We start from the raw sequence: 26,512 nt of genomic DNA on the forward strand, positions 1-26,512 counted from the left end.
TCCCTATGTATGAATGAGCCTGTATATGTATATATTTTTAAAATTAGGGGTATTCACAAAAGAACAAGCTTTAATACCATCTTTTAAAAGTACCAATTTTGAGAATGGTTGCATTAGATGCAGTGGCTCAGTGAGTAGTCAGTTTTGAGCTGTTCGATTGAGCTGGTAGGCACTCAAGATGAATCAAAAGCCTATATATGTAGTAAATGTACCAAAGTTGTCTGAATAAATTGTCATGATTTGAAATACACCAGAAACTCTATAACTAGTATTTCTTTAGTAAAAGACATAGAAAGCAAAAAAAAAAAAAAAAAATCGATAATAAAACATCTAAATTCTGAATCTTTCGATCAGAATTTTATGTTAGGAGCACTTAGCATTTCCATTCCATTGATTGTTTAATCAATTTCTCTTGTATCTTTTTTTTTTTTTAATGCCAAGGAAGAATTACAGCAAATTTAAGTAAAATACCAGCATTGGATGTTTCAAAAGGTGCAATAAGTTGATCAGAAAATCATACAGGGAACCACTTATTTGATAAAATAAATAGTAACAGTTCATAATAAAGTCTTTTAAAAATATTCTAGTCATACAATAGCTTTTATTTGTCATAAAAAATAAAGCACTAATATTAGTGCTGAATTACTAAATCCTGTACATGGTTTTTCCAAAGTCTAAATTTTGACTTTGGCCAGTTGGAATAGATTGCTTATTTTGGTTATAATTACATGGTAATGTTTTCATGAAAAAATGGCTTAGAAATCAAAATACTTATGTTTTGGCAAGTTACAACTCCTGAGATCCTCAGTTTCTCAATCTATAGATTAAAAGAAAGACTCAAATATTCACATTCCCTTTGACTAAAAAAGACAGAAATGACTATGTTTATATAAATACATATCATTATAAATTGTGAAATTAAGCAAAACAACTGCTAGAAATTACATTGAGAATGACGGTGCTAAATTAATAGTAATTTATAACTAAAAATAAAAGCAACAGCAGTTAAACCCATAAAAGCCTCAAAACATATTGATAAGAAGCCTTTCTAAAGATTTTTAGAATTCCCAAAGTTCATGTGCTTAGTGGGAACTTTGCTATGTTATTAAATGTCACCGAGATTTAACAATAGATTAATGAAATAGGTTCTTAAGTAAACTCTTGGCAACATGCAGCTTTTTGTATCCATTCATAACTCACCTAGCTTTCAGAAATAAGTAGCTTTCAGTTCCTCTTGTAAGTGTATATTCATGGCTTGTAGTAAGTGAACTCACAGATTACCAGATCTTCAGCAAAATAATGTGTCTTTTGATCCCTTGATTTGAAAATACAATGTATAAAAATGAATCATAAAGGCTTCCTAGGGACTTAGAATTGCTACAGTGTACTATAGATATAGCCTAAACTCCTTAATGCTTTCCGAATCCTGCCAAAGATCACAGAGTTAGGGTTAGGCAGTTTCACACAAATATGATGTTTACTTTGTCTTAGAGTTTGCTTATGATAACAGATAAATGTAAAATTGGGTAACTATCAAAGAACAAAAAAAATAAATAAATAAAATGGAACGGTTGTTTTTTATAATGTGAATTTTCAAGGAACAAATTGGCAAAAGCCACTTCAGACTGCACACCTTTCAAACTCAAGTCTTGTTAAATCTCAAAGCCCTGGACCCAATAACACTCAGAAGTTTCACAAAGCTCCTAAATGGACTTCTCACCTGAGGCAGACATTCTAATGCAAGCCACTTTGTATTGTTTTCACAGCAGAGTCTTGCAAACTTTGAGTGATGTTGCCATTTGCAGGAGTTTTCAGCAGTGAAGGTCATCTATCCAGTTGCAACCAATTTCAATAGCTCTGGCTTAGCTTCACCCTTATATATTCAATAATTCATTTGGCAGGTGCAAAACAGACAGAGCTTAAGATATCTCAATATTTTGAGAGAATTAGAAAAAGATTCATTGATTTTCTCTTTATGCAGACATTTAAATTTGGATATTGAGGACAATTTACTAGTCTCAAAGTGTTTACACTACAGAGATTTTTATTATTTAATTTATATTCTTCTTTCCTAAAACAAACAAACAAAAAAAGTTTTATTCATGTCATCTAGTTAAAGCCTTGGTTATCAACAGGTTGTTCAGATGTGTCCAGTCACTGGACCATAGAATTAGATTTATCAAATATGGAAATAGTATTTCCTCCCTCAAACCTCTGCCCCCATATTGAGTCTGGCAGAGCCAATTATGATCATACAGAACTTGCTTTAAAATTTTGTTTTCTTAAGTGATATATTCATAAGTACATACATACATTAAGCAACATCATCTGGGTTTATTTCTTAGTTCTACTACGCATAAGTGGAGTAAACCGGAGGGAACTAGGTAAACCTCTTTGTACTTCCTCAATAACTTGGAGTACTAATAATATCATCCTTGTGCTTCAGGAGACTAGTGAATCTAAACTCATAATTAATTAATATACACATGAAATAGCTCAAAACAGTAGCAGGCATATAGTAGGCACTTCAATGAAGTTAACTCATAATTATTATACTCACTTTTGAATAAACTTTTATCTGTCATTTGGTAATTGCTATCTTAGTTGACTACAAATTATTGTTTCTGTCTTATTTTAAACATGTTTGTTTCCCATAAATAGGTAATATATTTTTAAAAATTAAAAAAGTGAAAAGTAAGTTTCTTATCTCCACAGTACCCCAATTGCTATTTCATCCAGTGATGTTTTATGCTAAAATCCATTTATTTAGGCTTTCATTTGAAACATTAAAAGAACCTGGTAAACACAAAAGGAAGAATGTATTCAAAAGGAAAAATACAATTTTCTTTCATTTTTGTTGTTTATAATAATAATAATATAGTAATCTTGAAAAAATCATTTTTGATAGAGTCCTTGTTATGTATCAGATATTCTGCTAATACTATATTTAATGCATTATACCATTCAATCATCACAATAATTCTGTGAGCTAGTAGCTATTATCAGCTCAATTTTACATATAAGTAATATCCTAATCATAGTCAACTGGGATTAAAAATTATACTCTTAAAATTTAAGATGCCAAAAAGTAGAGAAATTCAAATACATTGTATTTCTTTGAAAGGAATCTTATAGTCTAGCTTTATTTTCTATTTCATTTAAAATACCACCTAATTTTCATGCAGGAAATTACCCCTATCCAGACTCCTTGTCCAGTCTCCAACTCATTTTACATGTCAACAGTGTACACTTCATAATAATGATATGAAGTATCTTGTTTGTTCAGAAGACCTAACTCCCCACTGGTGAGATAATCATTTACAAACTACTTATCCTGACTCTCAAGGTCTTTCTTGATTTGCCTACATCTTAACTAGCTGCGGGGAGCCGAGGGGATGTAAGGACTCAAAAAAAGGACCATGTCTAATGGCAGAAAAACCTGAAGGCAGGTTCCTAACCAAGGAAGGGAGCTCACCTGAACCGTACATGCCAAAGGTGGGCCTCTAGTCAGGATAAAAGCCTGCCTGAATGGTACAAGCCAAGGACAGGCCTCAGGTTACACGGCTATCATGTTGGGGAAGAATTGGGGCTTTCCTGGGAAAACAATTTCCATGTTTGCACTGGAAAACATGGATTGCTTCTCGGGTGACCTAGTCTTTCCTGTTGTTTTATTTGTTATTCAGTTTTGCTCAGTCTTTCCTGATTATTTGCTTATTATTTTTATTTCCCATTCCTATTTTCCTGTGGTGATTTGTGATTTAACAAAGTTACAGCAATAATATAATAAGAATTTTATCCTGAAGGACTTTTCCCTATTTAAATCCAACTTAGTTAAAACATAGTGTTTATCTATTAACTAGTTATATAGTAAACTTTAGAGTTAGGATTTTAATGAGGTCCAAAGAAGTTAGACATATATTATTCTTGATCAAAAGAAACCCAGCTGTGAGTTTTGTCCTTGAGTTTAGAAACTTTTAACAGTAGCTAGCTAAGTTGATTTGTATTTTCTCACACTGTCTCCCTGCCAAGGACACTTTGAAGACAGATACTAGTCTAAATACAGGATTTTTTGTGTTTGTAACTTCTTCAGCTTGTGGGAATTGGCTGGCCATGAGATGGTTTGTGCTGGGTCTCCTCTTTCCCACATGATTATGCTGTTCCTGTTTGTCCTTGAATTGTTCTTACTAAATTTAGTTAGACTAAAGATTTTAAAGCATGACGTATTGCTGCTGTACCATGTTATCAAAAAACAAAGCCTAATAGTTAACCAATGTACTTTTAACACTATGATGTAATCTGTAGTGGAAAACTGTCTATATAATCAACCACTTATGCCAATAAAATTTGAGCAGTCCGGCACCCTGAAAGAAGGGACAAAGAGGCTGTCTCTGTTCTTTCGCCTATGCTGTCCATCTCTGATCGGGATATATATTCCCTGGCTGCCAGAGCTGGCCTCCAGCAACTAGCAATCTTATTTCCCATATATACCTAGTTTGGCTTAATTAACAAAGGTTACTAAACAATTTCCTTATCTCACAACTAAAAAATATTAGAAAACTTCTTGGAGTTCCCGTCATGGCGCAGTAGTTAACGAATCCGACTAGGAACCATGAGGTTGCGGGTTCGGTCCCTGCCCTTGCTCAGTGGGTTGAGGATCCGGCGTTGCCGAGAGCTGTGGTCTAGGTTGCAGACGCAGCTCGGATCCCACGTTGCTGTGGCTCTGGCGTAGGCCAGTGGCTACAGCTCTGATTCGACCCCTAGCCTGGGAACCTCCATACGCCACAAGAGCAGCCCTAGAAAAGGCAAAAAGACAAGGAAAAAAAAAAAATTCTTAGGATGTGGAATGAAGAAATTCGATCTTTCAGCTTGGATAATTTGGATAGTGTAAAACAAAGCTTTCTGGTTTCTATATTCTTTTTTTTTATTAGAAAATACTGATGAATTATTGCTTGAATGTTTGGAATATGAGCAAGCATGCATTATGATTAGACTTTTCTTGGGAGCTAGAGCTGTACCGGTGACTGTATTCTTCATTAGGCTGATCAATTCTTGGTGTTCAAGTTTAAAATGTGTCTAACAGTCTGGTTTGACCATGGATTCCAGTGGCTGATTTGAAGATACTACTTACTTGTAGTTTGGAGAATGGAAACCATCACTGCTTTATAATTCAGATACACCTGCTACCAGAGGAGTTTTATAGAGAGGACTATTTAAGGGAAAACACATTGCTGATAATGTTTTCTATTGAGAATTTTGGCAAGGAATATTTGTCATTTTTTTGGAAGCACAAATTATCTGGCCATGTGAATACTTTCCTTTCCAGCAAGTCAATAGCACCTTGTTTGAAAACAAAGTCCTATCCATTCCTTTTAAGTTAGAGTGTTTTGAGATCCTCAAAGGCTGGGATTATATTTTCAGTCATCACTTTATCTCCATTGCTAAGTGCTTTTCCTGGCATAAAGAAAGTGTATTTTGAGTAAATGAATGTGTTCGTACATTGTTTATCTCTAAAGGGGACTTTGGATATCAACCTCTTGGATATGAGTCTAGGAGGATTGCTGCAAATTTCATGGCACTAGAGAATTCTATGATGTAAAAAGAGAATTTTTGACTCCTAAACAAAGTCCAAGGATTTATAGGACTAGATATAAGACTTCCAAGTCATGCTGGTGATGTACGTTGTATTGCACATAAAGTGTCTTATTTGAGCCTCAAATGCTCACTACTATATTGTGGGACAGTGCTCAGAAGTGTACTCATGAGCACAAGCAGACAATATACATTGTGCTTACTTTGATCTGTGGTGTCTGTGAATCATTTTGTTTTGACCTCTCAGTGACTGATATCAACAGAAGAACTGAGATTGTTAGAAGAACTTCATAGAGCTTAAATAGAATTTTTCATGTTTTCTTGAGGGGATGCGTGGGAATTCAGAAATGTGGAGGGAATAAGGCAGATGGTTAGCATTGCGGTAAGTTCAAAGGAGTTTAAAGAAGAAATTAGTAGAATGGTAAAATAATGAAACAAGAGAATTTGTGTTCTGCACATATTGCAGAACTTCTCTCTCTGTTTCCTGTCACACTCAGTGGTGGCCTTTTAGTCCCTTTGGTATCTAGGGAACTCATTTCCCCTTTATTTTGCTATTTAAAGCTTTTCTCAGGAAACAGCAAAATATCTCCATGCTAGAGTAATGATAATCCACTTCCTCTCCAAAAATATTTTCACGTTAATGGGACAGAAATTAGGGATGAATGAAGGAATAAATTGATTCATATTGTTTTAGACAATAGTGAAGTGGCTGAGGGAGGTATTTTAGGATATATGAAAAGAGAGCTACCTGTCATTCCTGAAATGATATACCATAGACAACTTCTAGCAGTAACAATGCTTCTGCCTTAGAAGACAAGAGCTGGCCTTCTAAAATTGTACTTGACTCTTAAGAGTTGGAAGCAGTTCACTTTTGTTCGTGGGATTTTCCCTAACCTGTACTGACAAGATTATCCAAAATAATTGTTTCCTCTGAATACAGATACTTTCATAGGATAGCAACAATTTAATAAGTTTAATAGTATAAAGTTGAAAAAATTATTTCTTGATCAGTTCAGTAGACTCTTTCATTCTGAGGTTCCCTCATCTTCCTTTAGGTAGAATGGTACTTTGTAGATATCACACCCTATGAAGCATTTCATATTTAAATTATCCTACTTGTTACCTATTAAAATTTTGTGTCTTTTGTGGACAGGGGCCATGTTATTATCATGTCTGTATTCCCAGGATGTTACAGACTGGCACATAGGAATTGGTCAATAAATGTTTGAACAAGTGAATGAATGAAAACTTCCTACGTGTAAGGTACTAACATGGGGAAAAATGTGATAAAAATTGCCAATAATTCTTTAGTGCATATATAACTGACTCTTTGGACAAATGTCACATTAAGGGATATACTTAGAAAATAAATTATTTTTATCCTGACCTGAAGCTATAGTTGTCATCTCTCTCTCCAAATATGGGTGTGGTGTGTGTGTGTATTTGTTTTCTTAAATATGTTAGGGAACATTTATTGTTTAATTTCAGTCTTACAGGGAGGACATACCCAGACAGTATTTTAAAAGAGCTGCTAACATTGTAGAAACTGTTCCTATGCCTCTTTTCTGTCATTCAAGGGGACCATGATGATTGAATGTCTACCCTTACATCTTTCAAAGGAGCTCCCTCAGAAGAAGTGATTCAAATGTGGAAGAACTGACATTTTCTAGGTTATAATGAAACACGTTTTGTAAGGAAAAAAATCATGGATGGAAGGGTCTCTGAGAAGTTACAGTTGAACTCAGGGATCATGAAACAGAGGGTAGGTAATCTTTCTGAAAGTTACTCTGTTTTTGATAGCAATGTGTTGTGTTTGGCTCTTTTAAAGAAATAAAAAAAGTAGTTATTTTTTACTGAATATTTTCTATAACTTACTTTCTATTCTCAACAATATGCCTCTGAGATTTTTTTCATGTAAGTACTTTATTCTTTTATCTACTGAATAGCATTTCATATTTGGAAATGCTATAATTATTTCATGATTCTAGCTTTGATGGCCAATTAGTTTGTTTCTGAGTTTTCATTATTATAAATAACCATGTAATGATTTTCCACTTCCTTGTGCAAATGCATAAACGCTCTAGTGGTAAATGTGTGTAACACACACACGCACACAATTCTTAATCAATTTCCAATGTATGCTTATGGGTTGAGGGTCAATTTTCTCAATATCTATTTAGCTGTTCATCTTTTATCTACTGAATTGAAACTCAATCATACATTAAAATCATAAATGTAGCTATACATGTCCACATTCATCTAAACTGTCTAGCATCTTCCATAGTTATATTTATCTAACTTTATTCAAATATTATTTTCTCTGCATTTTTATAATTTATCATATCACAACTTGAAAGCTGTCTTGGCTATTACTGTACCTATACACTTTTTATGAGAAATGTTGCGATTTTTATTGAAATTGCATTTCTAGATACATTTAGGAAGAACTGCCATCTTTCTAATATTGTCATTATGTTCAAGATATTTCAATTTATTCAAAGCTTCTCTTACATCCTTCAGTGACTTCAGCCCACATGTTCATTGTTAATATAGGAATGTGATTGATTTTTGTGTGTTGATCTTATACCTGTCACTTTGCTGAACTCATTAATTCTATGAACTTTTTTATAGATTACTTAGGATTTTCTACTTCGACAATCATTTAATCTGAAAGTAGAGACAACTTTATTTTTTTCCCTTTCACATCTGTCTTTCTTTTTTCTTTCCTTGTTTTAGTGGCTAGCATTCAAGACCATGTTAAATAAGAGTGGTGATAGAAGTCCTTGCCCTAGGCTCAATCTTACAGAGAAAACATTATCTTTCACAGTTATTTATGTTAACTGTAGTTTTTTGTTTGTTTGTTTTTTAGATACTCTTTATCAAGTTGAGGAAGTCCTCTATTCCTCATTTGCTAAGAGTTTTTATTGTGAGTGGGTGTTGGATTTGTCAATTTTTTTTCAGCATTGATTGATATGTTATGGTTTTTCTCTTTTAGTCTGTTGATTTAATAAAGTACGTCGGTTTTCAAATGTTGACTCAAACTTGTGTACATGAAATAAATCCTACTTGGCCATGGTGCATACTCCTTTTATATATTATTGGATTAAATTTGCTGATATTTCCTTAAGAATGTATCTAAATTCATGAGAAATAAAAGTGCATGTGTGTGTGTGTGTGTGTGTGTGTGTGTGTGTGTGTGTGTGGGTGGGAGGGATATTACCTCAGGGTAAAAAAAAAAAAAAAAAACCAAAAAAAAAAAAACGTGGTATGGGAAGGCTTCTCTGAAGAGCTGACTTTCAAGCTAAGACCTGAATAATGAGAAAGGCTGACTTGGAGAAAAATTGACAAACATAAGTCCAGGCAGAGGAAGAAGCAAGGGCAAAGGCTGTGGAGGCAGGAATGAACCTAGAGTGTTTGAACAAAAGAAGGAAGGTCATTATGCTTGGAATGCAGTTATTGTAGGGGAGGGGTGATACAAGATAAAAGTCAAAGAGGCAGGAAATGGGCAGCTCAGGTAGGATTTTGCATGATAGCTAGTTAGCTTGCTTGTTTCCTTTTTCTTTTTTAATTTAAAATGCAAAATGAAGACCTTGGAGAGTGTAAAAAGATGAATGAAATGATCTGATACAATTTTTAAAAAGATTGGTCAGGCTCTTTTAAGAATAATTGGATTGATACAGAGTGAAAAAAAAAAGCAAGAAGGACAAGTTGGAGGATGCCATAGTGGTAGAAAAGGTATGGTAGAACAGATGTAGTCATTTTCATTTTAGAGTTGGTTAAGAAGAACAAGTAGTTCCCAGATCTTAGTTTCCCAATCCTCTACCAAATGGAATCAGGTCTCATTGGAGAAATGTCTGAACTTTAAAAGTGAACTTGGAGGAGTTCTTGTCGTGGCGCAGTGGTTAACAAATCCGACTAGAAACCATGAGGTTGCGGGTTCAGTCCCTGCCTTTGCTCAGTGGGTTAAGGATACGGCGTTGCCGTGAGCTGTAGTGTAGGTTGCAGACGCGGCTAGGATCCCGCGTTTCTGTGGCTCTGGCGTAGGCTGGTGGCTACGGCTCCGATTAGACCCCTAGCCTGGGAACCTCCATATGCCGTGGGAGCGGAACAAGAAATGGCAAAAAAAGACCAAAAAAAAAAAAAAGTGAACTTGGAATATCTTGTGGGACAAATTAAGAACATGCTCAAAATATGATGGGGACCTATCAGAAATATGTCACCTTGAAATGGGTCATATTGGCCAAATCTAGGTCAATTTGGGCATTAAAAAATGACAGTATCACAATATATAACACTGGATAAATTAAAAATACACAAATCCATTGTGAATATAATAAATAAGTAAACAAATATGTGAAAAGGAAATATCTTTAGAGTAGAATGCCACCCAGTAAACAACATATGTTTGAGAAACTTAATACCCATTCATTCATTCATTGACAGCAAACATGTTACCAGTGGATAATTCAGTAGAACAGTCGGTCACAGAACCAATTTTCCCAATGTTATGAAGTGTTAGCAGGAAAATTTCATAACAATAAATATTAGCTTTTCTTTCTCTTTCCACTTTTTTTTTGAGCTGGGGGGCAAGGAAGGGAGGATGGAAAGAGAGAGAGAAAGAGATTCATTCTGTAAGAAGTGATTTTCCCAGATGAAATTTTTCAATCATTGAAGTTTTTAAATAAACTACAGTAAATCACAGTGATTATCAGCAAAGTAAAATTTTTAAAAAAATATCATCTATTTGGTTCTATCTCTTTATAGCCTTGTTTTCCTTTCCAAATGAGTTACCTGTCAATATAAAATTGTTTCTGAACAGGAATTAGACTTCCAGTATTGAATTTATTGACAATAATCAATTAAGATAATCTAATTTTGCCTGATGTACTTTTGTACTTTAATGATTATAAGAAACAACTTGTTATGTCAAAGATGAAGTTGATGAGGCAAATGCTTTGTAAGAAGTTTTTGTTATTATGGATTTTTTTGTATTATAACGTAACCTGCTTATTTTATTACACCTTGGCATATATGTGAAATTAACTTTCTTAGCAATTTCTCAAGAATGACTGTGCTGGTACTGTAAGGGTTTCTAGTCACTCATTTACTTTAATTGTTCTAGTAATTAATTTATAAATGTTTATTTCCAAAGACTTCCCCGTTTAACAAGTAATAGCATATATATTATATCCAAGCAAAGGGAGGTGATAATAATGATAAACTGACAGACAAAACAATTTCTTCTAATTTATGGTTTATCTTTCAATGATTATATTAGCTATATCAAAAATAATCATCTATTGGAAGCACATTAGTAAAGCATGTCATTCATAACTGCAGTTGAGTTCTGCAGGATTCCAGAAGTGATAGCTTGCTAAGCCAGAGTACTTATCTTCTCTATTTCACCACTGACATTACCATATTTTACTAATAAAGCTTTCCTATACTTTCACAATTAAGGAAAATTATATGTAAAATTAATCCAAACTAGATTATTTACTATACAACACAATTATTTCTACATTGTATAATCTATTCTTCTAATGCCATCATCTGAGAAAGGTATTTCAGGAGACTGTAGGTTTTGAATATGTATTGTATTCCTTCTTTGTCTTCACTGTTCTATACTGCTAGCAAAATAAACAAGTTGATAAATCAGAAAGTGTGGACAAAGATTTATTGAGATGACTTACTTATTAATAAGCTAGACTGGTACCCAGCTGCTTATTATTGTATTAAAATACATTTTCTACCTCAAGGGCAAATTTTCATTGCTAGTAAGACTGAAATATTTTTGAGAATAAAGGAATATAGTACTACAGTAGCAGTTTTCAAATGTGTTAGAGGAGATTATTTACATAAAGAAATTGTCAAGTGTAGATTCAAAAGACAGAGATTCAATAGATCTGAGACCTTCATTTAGTGTGTATGTATAAAATAAATGGGTTGGACTAAATGTCCTCTTAACCTCTTTAAACTCAAAAATTCTATGAATATTGGCATTTCTAATTTTGAATTTATATTTCTCGTTAAATTTTTGAATCATTTTGCTTAAGCCTGGAAGCAACTGTCTACTTGGTGATTGCAATTTGATAAAGTCAACTCAAAATAAAAACTTTATGGCCAACCTATTATGAGCAAGAAATAATTAAATGTCTTTATGAATCAGGTCAGTAATATTTTTACTTCAGAATTACTGGACCTGGACAAGATCTTATACAATATAGCATATAGACAATCTTCTTGCTAATCCTGTGGGGCTAACCTATATTCAATCAGTCTATAGCTCAGACTTAGACTCTTCAGTCTTTTGAACCAGCAATGGCTTCTCCCACTTTTGTGATCAAAACATCAGGCACCACCCTAAACCCTAGGAATCCAACCAAAAAAAAAAAAATTGTCAAAGTAAGAGGAAATTAAAAAACAAAACAAAACAAAACAACTCTTGTTTTCTGAGGTGCTTACTATTGAATCTACCAGATAATACCCTGAGATCAATTTGATATGAAATGAGAAGGTGCAGACTTCTGTCACAGTTCTTTATGCACGTGTGTCCTTTAAATGTGACTAGACTTCAGAGAATTCAGGGCAAAGATTATGCTAATAGTAACCTAGAGGACTGAACAGTGTCCATAAATATGGCACTGTCAACCTACTCTAGTTTCTAATATTCAGTAAAACATAGTTTGAAAGTATGACCACTGCTATAGATTACCCAGCCCAAGCCTGGCCTCCTCAGCCAAGGGTCTCATGGCCCTACTGTCATCTCTTTCCCCTCTTCTTTCTCAAGACCCAGCTCTACTGCTTAAACTTAGAACTTGGGTCCATCTTCGTGATATAAAATCAGTATATCCGGAGTCTGTTTTTCTTTTCTTTGTGATATAAAATTGGTATATCTGGAGTCAGTTATCTGCTAACTAGTCTTTAAGTCTTTTGAAATCCACAGATTTCTGATTGCTAAGATGTATGGAACATAAAAGATCAATCTTAAGTGTTGGAAGACAGAGAAAAATCTTTATTTTCTCATTTTTATATTTTTGTACATAAAATATACAAAGCACTGTGGGTGTTTAGTTCAGAGATGACTTAGTTGGGGAAAAATTGTGAGAATTTCTTCTATTCCACGGAGGGGAAGAGTGGGGTTAAGAGGACAGAAACATTGGTGAGCAACAAGAATTTTCACAGAAGAATAATAAAGTAGTGATGAGATGGGGAAAAGGCCCTGTCTCCTGCTCCTCCTTGCTTAATTCCCTTTGGAAGACCTGATTCTGACATCAGCCATTACTTATCAGCTGGTCTCATAGAACATCATACATTGCTTGGAGCAAAGGAAAATATCAGAAGCTAGAAGGGGCTGCAGTTAATAACTTTGCCATAATAATAAGACAACTGAAAGGATATTCCAGCAAGAATCTTGTTATTAGGCCAAGTTCTACAGAGCAACACTTTTCGGTCAATAATTTACCTCTGGGAAATTAATTACACAATTGCCCTGATATTTAGAGTATGTTTTATAAAATACTCAGGAAAATTTCAGAAAAGCACAATTAAGGAAAACATGTTTTTCTTCAAAGGTATATTCTATCCTTGTTACCAAAGGCCTAAATTCAGTATTTAACACCCAACCTTCAGAGTTGATCTGTATTGAACAAGTAAACATAGAAATCTCTGTTTCTCAAAAAAACAAAGTTGACTGTACATAACCACTGCTCTCCGCATGCACCTGGGACAACTTGTATATTGTCTTCTCATTCAGGCAGATTTATGATTTCTTTTTTTTTTTTTTTTGTCTTTTGTCTTTTTGTCTTTTTGTTGTTGTTGTTGTTGCTATTTCTTGGGCCGCTCCCGCGGCATATGGAGGTTCCCAGGCTAGGGGTTGAATCGGAGCTGTAGCCACCGGCCTACGCCAGAGCCACAGCAACGCAGGATCCGAGCCGCGTCTGCAACCTACACCACAGCTCACGGCAACGCCGGATCGTTAACCCACTGAGCAAGGGCAGGGACCGAACCCGCAACCTCATGGTTCCTAGTCGGATTCGTTAACCACTGCGCCACGACGGGAACTCCCAGATTTATGATTTCTACTTCTCCTTTATTAATACATAAAGGCTGGTTAAGGACATAGATTTGAAATCTGATAAATCTGAGTCAAATCCTTAGTTGGCTGCTTACTAACTGAGTGATTTCAGGCCATTTGGGCCTCATTTGTAGATGGGAATTCCATTCTTACATATCAGTGGGAATAATGAGAGTACCCATCTATTCATAGAGTTATAAAAATTAAATGAAGTAGTAATTGTTAAGTACATTTTATCTGACATTGTTATTAATAGTTTGGGTCAGTACCCGTTAAGTGTCGGAGGTACGATTCAAACTCAGGCAGTCTGGTTTGATAGCTTTGTCTCATAACCACTGCACTGTTCTCTATATAAGAAATATCAGGGATGTTCAGAGAAAGAGAATGGCTAAGCGTGAAAGAGGAAGGAGCTTTTGCTCATCAAAGTATCAAAGATCAACTTAGAGACAGAAATATTTAGTTTCTTTAAATGTTTGTTAAAACATTGAAATTTTTCTTAAAAGTTTACTTGTAAAGAGTGTGAGTCAGCCTTCAGATGGACTGGCTGGCCAAATTAAAAATACAAGAATTTAAAGAGAAAAATCCAAAAGTTGCCAATGTCATCAATTCATTTGTTTATAATAGAAAACAGTGATAGCCACATGAGAATCACATTCACAAAGGTCATATCAAATCTTTCTAGACATCAGAAGAGCCAGAACCAGGGCTTGTTTCTGCAGAAGTCCAGGTTTATATGACATATTTCAGGCTTTGTTAGTTTGGAACCAATTGGGTGACCCTGTATTTGTGATTTTTGTTGGCATGATAATTGCTATTGTTTCTTATTACTATCTTGCTTTTTATTACATATCAGGATAAAAATATTTTTATTCTATTTCCTTTGAATTTATTTGCATATTTATTTGTCTATCATTGATAGATGTTAGGCTTAGAGATATTCAAAGCAGGCCAAATTATTAGTTTTTCTTTTTCTACAGCAGAATCTACAGTGCCTTGGAGTAAGAAAGTATGTGAAAGCAGGGCGATTTACTGTGGGTTTAATTTTAAGTTTAAAACTCTTACACCCAGTATGTTATAAAGCTTTGCAGTAGTTCTGTAATTATTTACAAAATTGCTCATTATTTAATAAAACAACTTACATAGTTTTTGTAAATATTCGTCATTCCTATTCTGCATTATGGGCAGCTATTAGTAGTATTTGTACTTATGCCAAATCATCTCATTTTAATACATACATTTATTAAATCAGTTATTTATCAATCAGTTATTTCTGATTGATTGTTTATCCCAAGAGCACATTAAAAAGACTACTGATTGAAGTGATGGCCTTCAGTGACTCCTATCTTTCACTTCTAATTGTTTACAGCTTGGATTGTAATCTAGAATTTCTTATGTTAGTCTATATTTCATTACAAGAAGTGGGCTTAGGAAGGAGGCTCTGATTTTGGATTCACCCTGCTAAGCATGGTTTTTTCATAGTTATATGTCAATTCTAAATCAGGGTCAACTTCAGCACAGAATTGAAAGGGATGCTTAGAGCTGCAGTAATTACTGTTGGTTGTCTTTGGAATAAGCTATTGATTATTAGGATAAGACAATGTAGTTTTATTGGAGGTAACATTTTATAACACTAATATTCTTGTCTCATAGCAGTAAATAAAATATCTTTATGCCTATTTGTGAGTAGAAGCTTCAAACCAAATTAATGTCAGACTATACATGGATTGTTCCAGGAAATTTACTCTTGCCATAGAAAAAAGACCGGAGATGAATTTTTAAAAAAGAGATGCACTGTATTCTTTTCCTAAAAGGACACTGGAGACTATTTCGACCTGAAATGATGCCTCTTGTACAAGAGGATCTCAATTCAGCTTAATAGATTAGGCTGCAAACAAGGAGTTATTACTCTCATCTCCTTGCCATTTTAGTTCTCTTCCTAAAAATAACATGTCTGAGTCTGTCCCCTTGGTAGTTGGACTTAATGACTTACAGATATGAAGGCCACAAAACTAGCACAAATAATGGTCAACCATTTGGCTTTTTCCTCCACCTCATCCACATAAAACAGAGAACATTAGATAGATGGAGTTTTACAATCTTGTTCTCACTTTTCCCCTCAATATAGTGCATAGGCCCTGTGAGAAAAGATGAATGAGAAAAAGAATGGCAAGAGGAGATTGACCTCTACAGAGTTCACAAGGACATGTAAACAACTGACTATGGATCAGAGCCCTGACATTACTGTCTCCTGAAGCAAAGTCAGTACCTGCCTCCTTCCAGACATAGTATTAGATCAGAATTACACATGGTGTATTTAATTCACTATGAACTTCTCTGGATACTGAGAAAGACAGAATTCACTGGACCATTAAGGTGATTTTATTCAGGCTATTGAAATGAGGAGAGTGTTCATTAATGAAAAACATCTCAGAGAAAAGGAAAGGAAGATTTTTAGAGGCAGGTAGAAAAGCGATTCATCCGTGAGTCTTAAGGGAGTCATGAGGAATGAAGGGGATGATATTTTCTTAGAACAGGCAAGACAGTGTGGCCCTTCGATGTTGGCTGTTTCACAGAACACAAAAAGGTAGGGGAAACAAAAGGGTGAGAGGATTTCATAACATTTCACTGTTTTCTCGGAGCACAAGGCTCAGGTAAAGTTGAACACAATCAGGACAAGTATTCTTCAGGTTAAGACTACTTCAATACAAAAAAATCTTATAATGGGGATGTTAAACTATTTGAAAAAAACAGTTTTAAGAAGTTTTATGGAAGTGTGAAATACATACAACAAACTGCACATATTTAAAGTATGTAATTTGATTAGTTTAACATATGAAATCATCACCATGTTCAGAATAATGAACATATCCATTACTTCCAAGGCTTTCTCATGCCACCCATTTTCAATTCCTTCCTCCTACATATATTTACTAGACATTAATTAAATGCAGATATTTTTCCAACACTCATATTTACTGATCCAAAAAGGAGTGCTATGCACTTTTTCCTTATTCTTTGCATTCAAATCTCGCATCCGCAGAATGCATTGTTTAATACTTCCACTCAGAAGTCAGAGTTTAATTTGAATACTAGCTCTGTCTCTTATAAGGTAGTGACATTAGGCAAGTTGCTTAGCCTCAGTCTTTATAAAATGATGATATACCAGAAACAGAGTCATAGAGTTTGTGAGAGAATTAATCTATGCAATACATTTAAAGTGCTAAACTCAGTGTATGATATAAAGAAGTAATCAATGATGATAGGTAGCTATTTGTATAAGTATTGCACTTCTTCTCTCCTGGTTAACATGTTGCCAAAAGCTATACCTCTGAGTAAGTAGAGAAACAGTGCATGGCAAAATTTCACTAAATCAGATTAATGAGAATGCTTAAACAATTAATAAAAAGAATGCTTTATGGATTATTTTAAAAGAAGAATACATTTGTTAACCTTTGAATTCAGTCATTATCTGGAGGTTTGCTATCAACATATTTAATACCATCTCTATTCTAAAGGTATATAAGAATAGTTGTTAATTAACATAATGTAGCACCAATAAAATGGTAATATTTATTCCTTATTGGGGACTCTGAATAGAGCAGCTTCCTAGAAAGAGATAATCCTTTACTTAAATAAACTGAAAACAGGAGGGCCTGGAATCAAGATGGTAAAGCAGGAAGACCCTGAGCTCACCTCCTGTCATGGGCACACCAAAATTACGACTACTTGCAGAGAAACTATGTATGAGAACAACCTGAAAACTAGCAGAAAAGATTTCCCACGACTAAAGATATAAAGAAGGCACAATAATATGGTAAAAGGGGTGTAGATACCTTCTAGTCACGACTCACACCAAGGTGAACAACCTTCTAAAGAGAAGGCCCCAAGGAGTGAGGAATCCAAGCTCCATATCGAGCTCCTTAGCCTGAGGGTTCTGTGCTAAGAAGAGGAGCCCCCAGAAAGTCTAGCCTTGCAAAACAGTGGGCCTTACGTTCAGAGAGAGCCAGAGGGCTATGGGAAACAGAGACTCTGCTTGCAAAGTGTGTGCCCAAAATCTCCATTCTCTGAATCCTAGCACAGAGGTAGTTTGAAAGGGCCTTGGGTCACTTTCTGATCTTAGAGATAGATTCACAAAGAGGCAAGAGTCAGCTAGAACTCCTCCGGAGGATGGAGACTCTGGTGGCAGCCATTTTGGAGAATTCTGTTCTACCCCTATTACACTGGCACCAAAAAGCATCATTTTGGAATCCTTTCTCTAGCCTATTAGCACCAGGGGCTTTCCTGCCCACCAGCAAGCCTGAAGCAGGAGGGCTCTGCTGAGTCACAGAATCAGCCACCTGGGGAGACTGCCCTACCCACCAGACAACTCACAGCACTTGCCCACTGCCAAGCATCATAACCGGAAGCACCAGGAGCCTGCCCTGCCCACCAGCATACCTGCAACAATCTCACAAGGTAGGGCCTTGCAGCCAGCTGTGCTGGGGACCAGCCCTGACTATCAGTGTGCCCACAGTAGGTTGGCCTTGTCACAATAATCGTGACGTTAACACTAGCAAAATCTAGAAGAAATAACCTGCAGAAAATATGAAGGAATAAATATTTTTTTAATGGTTTAAGGGATAAAAATAAAATGACAAATATAAAGAAAGAGCAAGATGCTGTTTAAAAAAAGATGAAGAAAAAAGAACAACAAATTTAAAAAGAAGAGGGAATGAAGAAAAGGGAAATTAAAATAAATTCTTTTGGAATTCTGGAAATAAAATCACTGAAATAAAAAAATCCTGAACATTTTTACATAACACATACACAAAGACACTGAAAATTGGAAAGAAAGGAGGGATATAAAATTTTTCTCAGATGAACAACTGAGGGAATTTTGTGTCAGGAAACCTACCCTGCAATAAATATTAAAATAAGTTCTTCAGAAAGAAGTAAGGTGATATAGGTCAGAAAATTAGATCTCAGGAGTTCCCACTGTGGTGCAGAAGAGATGAATCAGACTAGTATCCATGAGGATGAGGTTTCCATCCCTGGTCTCACTCAATGGGTCAGGGATTCAGTATTGCCATGAGCTGTGGTGTAGGTTGCAGACACAGCTCAATCCCACGTTGCTCTAACTGTGGCATAGGCTGGCAGCTGTACCTCTCAGGTTCGATCCCTAGCCTGGGAACTTCCATACGCCATGTGGGTGTAGCCCTAAAAAAAAAAGTAAAAAGAAAATTAGATCTCTATAAATAAAGGTAGAACATCAGAGAAGGAATAAATGAAAATAAAGTATAATATTTTATATTTTAGAATTGATATACAAGATAACTGTTTAAAGTAATAACAGTAATAATATATTGGATAATTTTAGCATATAGATAAGTGAAATAAATGATACCAATGCCATAAGACAAAGGAGAAAGGAATAGGAAATACTGTGTTATAAATTACTACAAGTAGTATAATAATATTTAATATGAACTTAGATTAGTTATAAATGTATATTGCCATGGAGTTCCCATTGTGGCTTAATGATTAACAAACCCTACTAATGTCCATGAGGACGTGGGTTCCATCCCTGGCCTCACTAGGTGGTTAAGGATCTGGCATTGCCGTGAGGTGTGGTGTAGGTTGCAGATGTAGCTCGCATCCCTCATTGCTATGGCGTAGGCCAGCAGCCACAGCGCCAATTTGACCCCTAGCCTGGGAACCTCCATATGTCATGGGTATGGCCCCAAAAAAGACAAAAAAAAAATGTATATTGCAACTCTACAGCAAACACTGAACAAAATTCTAAAGAATAATTGATATGGTTACATGGAAAATAAATGGGAATTACATAAAAGTTTAATTAAAAGTAGAGAAGGCAGAGAAAGGGGAAGGAAGAGGAAAAAAAAGGAGCAACATGTGCCATAAATAAAAAAGATAAAAAGTAGATATTAATCGAATTAAATAATCACTTAAAATGTGAATGATATAAATTCACCAGTTAAGATAGAAATTGTTAGAGTGAAACAAAAAACTAGACCCAACTATGTGTTGTCTACAGGAAACCCATTTTTAATATAAAGACATGGTAGATTAAAAGTACTGAATGGAGAAATATATACTATGTTAACACTACTCAAAAAGAAAGCTGTAATAGCTAATTTCAGAAAATAAGACTTTAGAACAGGAAACTTACCAAAAATGAAGAGGGACACTACATAGTGATAAAAGTGTCTGTTCTCCAAGAATCTGTACTTAACATGTATACAGCCAACAACAGAATGTCAAAATGCATAAGGCAGAAATTTTAGAACAGAAGGAAAAAATATAAATTTACTATTATATTTGGACACTTCAACACACCCTTTCAGTAACTGATACACCAAGCAGTCTGAAAATCAGTAGGATTAGAGTTGACCTGAACAGCATTATTAATCAGTTTGATCTACTTTACATCTAACAACAACAGATAATATTCCTCTCAAACATATGTGGAATATTGGCAAAGATACAACACATTCTTTGTCCTTAAAATACATATTGACAGATTTAAAAATAGGAATCATTCAGAATATATCTGGGATTATAATGAAATTAAACTAAAAATCAAAATAGAAAGAGTTGGAAAATCATTGGGAATTTAATAGAATATCTCTAAATAACCCAGTTACAATAGAGTAGGCTTAGGAGATTAAACTTTTTTAAATTTAATGAAAATAAAAATACAATTTATCAAAATTTGTAAAGTCACGTTCAGAGGGAAATTTATATTTTCAAATGAATTTATTGGAAACAGCGAAAGACATAAAATCAACAGTCTCAGACTAACAACCTATTTGCCTTAGGATACTAGAGAAAGAAGAGCAATTTAAGCATAAAGTTAGCATAGAAAAAATAATATAAATTGAGCAGAAATCAGTGAAATCTAAAACAGAAAAACAAAGAAAATCAACCAAACTAAAAGCACCTTTGAAAAGATAAATGAAATTAATTAGCCTCTAATCAGGCTAGATGAAAGAATAAAAGAGAGAGAAGACAGATTAAATAATGGTTTTCAGTTATCACAATGTTCACTGATAGATACACATATTTAAAATCAAGGCATGAACATAACTTGATAAATTAAGTACAAAATTTTAATATTATAACATGAGGGAACAATTCAATTTCTCACCATTTGTATCACTCTCACAAAAACCACTTCAAGAACACTTACCATCTTTCCAAAGTGATCATTTCTGTGCAGGTAAAGCATGTTTGTTTTCAAAAGACTTGTCCAGGCTCAAGGATATTTCAGAAGACTATCCAGGCTCAAGGATATTAAAATCTAGTACATAAAGCTATTACCAGAGGTCAAACTACTGGCAACACCACTGAAATTTGAAAAGTGTTTATTATTATTTTTCTCATGAGCATTAAAAAGGTAATAAAAGTATACATTATAAAAATCCCTATGCAAAGCTTATAAATTAGACACAAAGACCAACTACTTGAAAGCTACAAACTAAGGAAACTCACACAAGGAGAAATTGATAACTTGAATGGACCTATTTATATTACAGAAATTTAACTGATAATTAATAATCTTACAAAGCGCAGGGTCCAGATAATTTCATTGAAGAGTTTTATCATGTATTTAAGAAACAATGCTACCACTTCTCCATAATATCTTCAGTAAAATAGGATCAGAGGGATGATTTTCTAATTCATCTTATGAGGTTAGCATTTCATTGTGTAAACCAAACCAAACAAAATAAATAAATAAATAAATAAAAGAAAAAAGAAACCACCTGTTAGAAGAAAGTAAAACTACATGCCTATAACTCCCATACATAGATATAGTAATCCTCAAAAAATATTACTATTTTGAATCCAACAATGTATGAAAAGAATCATATAGCACATACAAGTGGGATTTATTCTAGGGATGCAAGGCTTGTTGAACATTAAAAAATAAATAATTATAATCTACCACATCAACACATTAAAGGTGAAAAAGATTTGAAAATTCAGGTTAAAAAAGGTAATTGTCAAAATCGATTTTTATAGCTTGGATATATTAAAATTTTTATTAAATTTAGATTTGATGAATTTTCTAATAATAAAAAATCCAGTTTTTCCAGTTACCCTCTCTGTATAACAGGGGAACCCCAAATGCCAAGTATCTAATCATCTCCATGATGGTAAGAGATGGGAGGCCTTTAGGTATCAATGTGGCTTTATTAGACAAAAACATTCAGTTTTTTGAGATGTTCTTTTTGTTGAGAACAGAATTCACTCTATTAAACTAACACTGTTTGTCATATAAGCAATAGCAGCAGGGGAGAGTAAGTTTAATTTTGTCACAAGCAATTTCATGCATTTGCCATTAATATCAAGGAAGTAAACATTGGGCTTAATGCTGCCCTGGTTTCTAAATAGAGACACATCAGATTGTACCTTTGGAGAAAAGAAATCTGTGCCTTATTTAGCACTGAGAGGATGACAAGAAAAGAACTGACTCCCTCCTCTTGAAATCTTGCAGCGGTATGTTGTCAGTCAAAACGTGCACAGAAATGGGAGTCCCTCGTTAACAAGAGGATCAAGAAGAGAAAACTGAAGTTTTCTTTCTTCCTTTTACTACATTACAGCAGCTGAGAATCATCATAACACTTATCATCGCATTTGGATAGGATGTGCCAATTGTTTACAAAGAAATCCTGTACAACACGGCAGAAACGTTTCTTTGGGCAGCATTTCTGCAAGTGAGTATAGTTTTCCTTACCAACTTTGAACATGGTCTCTTTCTTTGCTTCACTTGGAGTCATCTTCTTGACTCCACAATTGCTATGTATAGTGAGTTGACAATATGTCATGGTCTTTTTATGCTTTGGTTTCTTTACCTCAAGTGAATAGCTATACTTCCATTCATGAAAATATTCCTATGTTTTGGAAGAAAACAGATAGCAAAATTCAGATATTCATACAATCCAAGAATTTCAAAGGGCTCTAGGGTTTTGTCTAGTTGGGACATTGAAATGTAGGTTCCTTCCTATCCCTTTATAGGAACAGAAAAGTAGAATGTATGTGATTTGTAAACAAAGGAACACATTAAGTAGGAATTTGCTGACACTCTTGTTTCTCTTCCTAGTTGCACATGTGCAATCTATTTCTGTAAAGAGGTACAGGAAATTTTTGTGGTTTTGTTTGAGATCAAAAATTGTTAAAGATTTCTTTAGCGATTAACTGTCTTTCAATAGTTGAATGAGCTGGAAGCCTTCAGCTGGCTGAAAATATTGAAACAGGAGCTATGTAGGGGATTCTGGCACCATAGAGGAGACTGACTTTGCTATGAGTCTATGGTTTTTTTCCTGCCTAATTTTCTCCAGCTCCTTTCCTAGTTATACTCTACTGTGGCCATTATTAGTGCCATAGTAGCATTTTTAATGTATTTCATGTAAATTAAATTTTATGTGAAATTCTAAAATATTGCATATGGCAAACATTTTAGCTTGCCTTTTTGGTATCTGTGAAAATACATAAAACAAGGGCAACAAATGTGACCATGGTTTGACATATGAAAAGTTGGTGTATAATTGAATTATTCATGAGATTACCAGGTAGAACACGATAAACAGCTTGTATTAAGGGAGAAGACTCAGTACCAACACCAAGGATAAGAACACCATCTTCTTCTAATTTTTAGGCCTAGGCCACTTGACTGTGTTTCTTAATATTCAGAAAAGATTCCTTGTGAATCACTTCCAGCATTACAGCTGTGATTCAACATTATGTCGCCTACTAATACAGATGAGTTATTGCATCCTTCCTAATCTGATGGTTCTATGGCTTGTTTTCTTTGAGTTTTAAATGTATATGAAAAGACATTCCAGAGAAGATGAATCCAGCATTAGCAGATGTTGGCTGTACTTATGACTTTTGAAGAATTTATTTGTGTTTTGAAGCCAAGTAAAATAAAATGTGAATCGATGCCTTTTGAAACAATCATGACTATCTGCTAGAATCACAAAGACCTTGTGTAAGTGACACTGAAGAGAATTTCTGTGCCTGGGAATACGGATCAATGGGTTCATTAAAAAACCACTTAGCAGAGATAGTTTCCATTAATTTTGATTTTCTGTTCTTCACATTGTGTAGGACCTTAAAAGAATCAAAATGCACAACATTGTGTTACTTAGCGGTGAAGGCAAAACTCTTCTGAAAAGAAATAAGCTTTGTTCCAATAATGGATATGTTGTTCATGTCAGGCTACAATTGATTAGGATATGAATAAATGTACTTGAGAAATTATGACAATGCGATTATAGACATAGGTTTAAAGGATACCTCTAGAAACCTCTAAATGTAAATTAAACAACATTTACTAGACTTGTAACATTGGATGGACCATTCATTAAATCTTTTAATTTATAAAATGCAGATGGTAATTTTACCTTTACCCCGCAGTTGCTGTCAAAATTAAATGAGGGCTTGGAGTTCCTGTCATGGCTCAGTGGTAACGAATCTGACTAGTATCCATGAGGACTCGGGTTTGATCCTTGGTCTTGCTCAGTGGGTAAAGGATCTGGTGTTGCTGTGTGCTGTGATGTAGGTAGCAGATAGGTGCAACTCAGATCTGGCATTGCTGTGGCTGTGGCTGTGGCTGTGACCAGCAGCTACAGCTCAGATTGGACGCCTAGCCTGGGAACTTCCATATGCCCAGTGTGTGGCCCTAAAAAGAAAGAAAAGAAGATTAAATGAGAAAATATGTGCAAAACATGTAACAAATCACCTGGAAGCCAGTAAGAGCTTGCTAAACATTAGGTTTTTTTGGGTGTTATTGTTACAAATTTTAAAGACAGGGAGTATGCAAAGCAATGCAGTGGTAGGAATATACCAGGTTGCAAATCAGCAAGCCTGGACTCTGAACTTTATTTTTATGACTACAAAAGTGAATAGCTGTTAAAAATCACTTAACTTCTTTGAGTTAAAGGTACATTTTTTATTTATTTATTTATTTTTGCTTTCCTGTATTATTTTGTTTTATTTTCCTGCATTCTTTTTTTTTCCTTTTGTTGTTTTCTTTTCCCCGTGTTATAAAAAAAAAGTAGAATAATGAATCTCTCTCTCCTTGACTCTCTCCTAAATGCTCTTAAAAAATAGTTGTAAACATCTATGGGAATAAATATATATATATAATTTTATAAAGGCCATTATATTGACTGCAAAATCAACTTGTATATACCCTACTGACTTTAAATATTGAAAATTTATATATTAGAACATCCTAACATGAATAGGATACAAGAGCATTAGTTAATCAAGGTATTTAGAATAGCAGTTCTCAATATTTTTCCCACAAGAGACATTTGGTAATGTCTGGAGACGTTTTGATTAAGACTGAGGATGCATAAAGATACTATGCCACTGGTTTCTAATAAGTATAGGCCACAGATGCTTTTCATCATCTACAATGCATATATAGGATGCCCCATGCAACAGTACATTATCTAGTCCCAAACATCAATAGTGCCAGTACTGTGAAACCCTGATTTAAAATCTCGTTTAACAAAAGCAAATCCATAGATTTTCACTGAGGGGTAACAGTGTTCCAAACACTGAATATACAGAGTTGGATAAAACAGCCCTTGTCTTCAAGGAGTTCTGTATTTTTGATGCATTAAGTCATCTTCTATCATTTCTTTGTAATCATATCCTTTTCTTTTTTTTTTTCCTCTCTCTCTTTTTTAGGACAACATCTGTGGCATATATAAGTTCCTGAGCTAGGGGTCAAATCTGAGCTGCAGCTGCAGACCTATATACCACAGCCACAGCAACAGCCAGATGTAAGCCGCATCTGTGACTTATGCATCAGCTTGTGGCAATACATGATCCTTAACCCACTGAGTGAAGCCAAGGATTGAACCCACATTCTCAGGGACACTATGTTAAGTTCCTAACCTGCTGAGCCACAGTAAGAACTCCCATATCCTTCCCTTTAAATAAATGTTAGTCATAACACCTACAAAAACATGTATGAAAGGATGAAGGTCACAGACATTTGGCTTTCCTATTGAATTGACAAGATATCAACTGAGTTTAAATAGCAATAGTATTATATTCATAACCATTCATGATCCAAAGAATTCATAAGGAAATAAAAAAAATGAAATTAACATGTAGGAAATGTAGTACTTATAAGATAAATTCATAAGTTAATGCTATCTCTTCAAATATATTTGAAAATGACTATTTGAGGAATAAACTCAGAGATCAGAGAGACATTTGTGGGCAGATACCAGAGCACTTAAGTAAAATTTTAGCCAGGAACTAGGAATATTTTTTATTCTAAGTAGAAATAACTTTTCACAAAAACTGTTTTTGTGAAACTGTCAGTGTAAGTGTCATGGAAAAGAAAAGGGCACAGAAGGTAAGTTGAAATTAAACTTGTAATAACTGTCTGTCTCACAGGTTGTCAAAGGGATAATTGTGATTCACACTCACAAAACGGAAGGTGGCAAAGTACAGAAAGAGTGAAACTCCTTACAAAATACCAAATAGGATGGCAGAAATGATCATGTCAAATGTTAGGGTAGGAACCTGATGTTCTACTAGGAGGGAAACTGTTAGAGCAGAGGCTTCAATGAATGGTGTATTAGATAATTAAAAGAAAAGCAGTAGGATGCCTCAATCCCTTTAATTTATTCTTTAAAAATATTTTATTGTCATAAGGACATTTACCATGAGATCTGTCATCTAACAAATTTTTAAGTGTATGATACGGTGTTGACTCTAAGTACACTACCATACAGCATTATTTCAAGAACTTATTCATCCTTCCTAACTGAAACTTCATGACCGTTGGTTAGTAACTCCCAGATTCTCTTTCCCCGA

The 26,512-nt window shown here is 34.6% G+C and overlaps 2 long non-coding RNA genes across 4 annotated transcripts in view; one reads left to right on the forward strand and one right to left on the reverse strand.

Annotated features, from left to right (window-relative positions):
- LOC146396954 (uncharacterized) overlaps positions 1 to 26,512 on the reverse strand; it is a 545,736-nt gene that overhangs the window by 63,285 nt on the left and 455,939 nt on the right. For 2 of the 3 annotated variants that reach the window (XR_014827593.1, XR_014827587.1), the window contains 2 exons: positions 1,721 to 2,071; positions 569 to 1,315 (listed from right to left, as the gene is read on the reverse strand). The exons of the other annotated variant lie outside the window; for it this stretch is intronic. This is a non-coding gene — a long non-coding RNA (uncharacterized LOC146396954). Of the gene's footprint in view, positions 1 to 568; positions 1,316 to 1,720; positions 2,072 to 26,512 lie in introns of those variants that run through there. 3 annotated transcript variants of the gene reach the window in all.
- LOC146396955 (uncharacterized) overlaps positions 22,062 to 26,512 on the forward strand; it is a 263,099-nt gene continuing 258,648 nt past the window's right edge. The window contains exon 1 of the long non-coding RNA XR_014827594.1: positions 22,062 to 22,383. This is a non-coding gene — a long non-coding RNA (uncharacterized LOC146396955). The remainder of the gene's footprint in view (positions 22,384 to 26,512) is intronic.

Source organism: Sus scrofa, chromosome 14 (assembly GCF_054392235.1).
Source record: "Sus scrofa isolate SSC_HxYL_T2T_F1_AM1 chromosome 14, Sscrofa_HxYL_maternal_Yorkshire_Landrace_v2.0, whole genome shotgun sequence".
In the NCBI taxonomy this organism is placed as follows: Eukaryota; Metazoa; Chordata; class Mammalia; order Artiodactyla; family Suidae; genus Sus; species Sus scrofa.